The 1,680-nt window shown below is 39.6% G+C and overlaps 1 pseudogene across 1 annotated transcript; it reads left to right on the forward strand.

The window, feature by feature from the left end:
• The first annotated feature begins 334 nt into the window (after positions 1–334).
• LOC149189973 (cold-responsive protein kinase 1 pseudogene) lies at positions 335–1,426 on the forward strand (annotated as a pseudogene). Its single transcript, XR_016255615.1, has 3 exons — positions 335–522; positions 684–828; positions 931–1,426. The product of XR_016255615.1 is annotated as a cold-responsive protein kinase 1 pseudogene (transcript).
• Positions 1,427–1,680: the final 254 nt, after the last annotated feature.

Here is a 1,680-nt window from a genome sequence, read left to right on the forward strand (position 1 = left end):
AGGAGATGTTGAATTTCTGAATGAAGCCAATCTCATCAGCCGTGTGCAGCACAGGAATCTAGTCAAATTGCTTGGTTGCTCTGTTGATACCGCGGAAAGGCTATTAGTTTATGAATACCTCCCCAACAGTAGTCTCGACAAGTTTCTATTCGGTTTCTACTCTTTCTTCACTCTAATTGGGTTTTCTTTTGTTTCTTCCCTTTATTTCTTCTGTTATTTTTAGGGTTGTGTATAATGTAGTTGGTTAATGTTATTATCAATCAATGTTATGGATTTATTAATTGCAGATACAGCCAGACGTCATTTACTTGATTGGAAAGGAAGGTATGAAATCATGGTGGGAATTGCCCGTGGCCTAGCCTATCTTCACGAGGAATCCGCAATTAGGATAGTCCACAGGGATATAAAAGCAAGTAATATTTTACTTGACGAGAATTACAGACCGAAGATAGCAGACTTTGGGTTAGCCAAACTCTTTGCAGAAGATATGAGCCACCTTAGCACTACAGTTGCAGGAACTTTGTAAGAACTCTCCCACATTCACTCTGGTCAGGTCATCATCATCATTAAATAAATTGAACTATAAATAAATAAATAAACCCACTACAATTCATACTTCTGAATATGCTTCATATGATTTCGATGGATGTGGAGATTTAATTTTTTCTGTTGACATTGAGCAGAGGTTACATGGCTCCTGAGTACGCCTTACGCGGACAACTGACAGAGAAAGCAGATGTATTCAGCTTTGGAGTGCTTCTACTTGAGATTATCAGCGGGAGAAAGAGTCAGAGTTTGGCTCCAGACGCGGAGTTTCTAATCGAAGGAGTATGGCTCATATAGATTTCATCTTTCTGTTGAAATTTTCCAAAGTATCCACGTCATCTTTGCTCATTAACGTTTTGGGTTTTGTTGATATTGGTCAAACAGACATGGAAACTCTATAAAGCAGACAGAGGTTTAGAAGCTATGGATGGCACATTGGAGGGAAGCTATTCAGTGGAGGAAGCGATTAAAGTGATTAAAATTGGTCTTTTATGCACACAAGCAGCTGCAGCGTTGAGGCCTTCAATGTCCCGTGTGGTGTGGATGCTGATAAATGAGCGAGAACATGATCTTCCTTCGCCCACAAGACCTGCTTTTATAGATCTCGATTCAGGGGGCGCACTTCGCAAACTTAAACGGCCAGCTCCTCACAACGCTGAGGGAACATCAAGCAGTGGCACAGCAACTTCTTCGACAACAAATTCCGATATCTATTCTGCAGCTGCTGATCCTACGTCAGGGTCTCTGCAACCGAGGTGAAGATCAGCGACTATCGGTTGGCATTATATTACATTAATAATGGACGTCATTATTTTCTCTCTTAATGTGTGGAAGAAGGTTTCATATACTACGTCGACCTTTTGTTTTTTAACAGTGCTGTAATCCCAGGAAGTGTATTGTTATGAATATTTATAGGAGTTCATTACATTTGCTGCTAGCATAAAGATGGTAGACCATTCTGTTGTGGCATTTTTTTTATTTAGTTATTAGTACCTGCCTTCGGCGGACTCTAGCGATCGATGGGCGTTTAACCAGCGTTAAATTGTTTTCACTGAGTATTGTATTCATCGTTTAACCAATGTTTTAGCGAAAATATTTGATCGAACAATTTTTTGTAGTAAGTTTTAATTTAGA

This window comes from Pinus tabuliformis, chromosome 3_1 (genome assembly GCF_031772625.1).
Source record: "Pinus tabuliformis cultivar Carrire ecotype Pingquan chromosome 3_1, CPIR1, whole genome shotgun sequence".
In the NCBI taxonomy this organism is placed as follows: Eukaryota; Viridiplantae; Streptophyta; class Pinopsida; order Pinales; family Pinaceae; genus Pinus; species Pinus tabuliformis.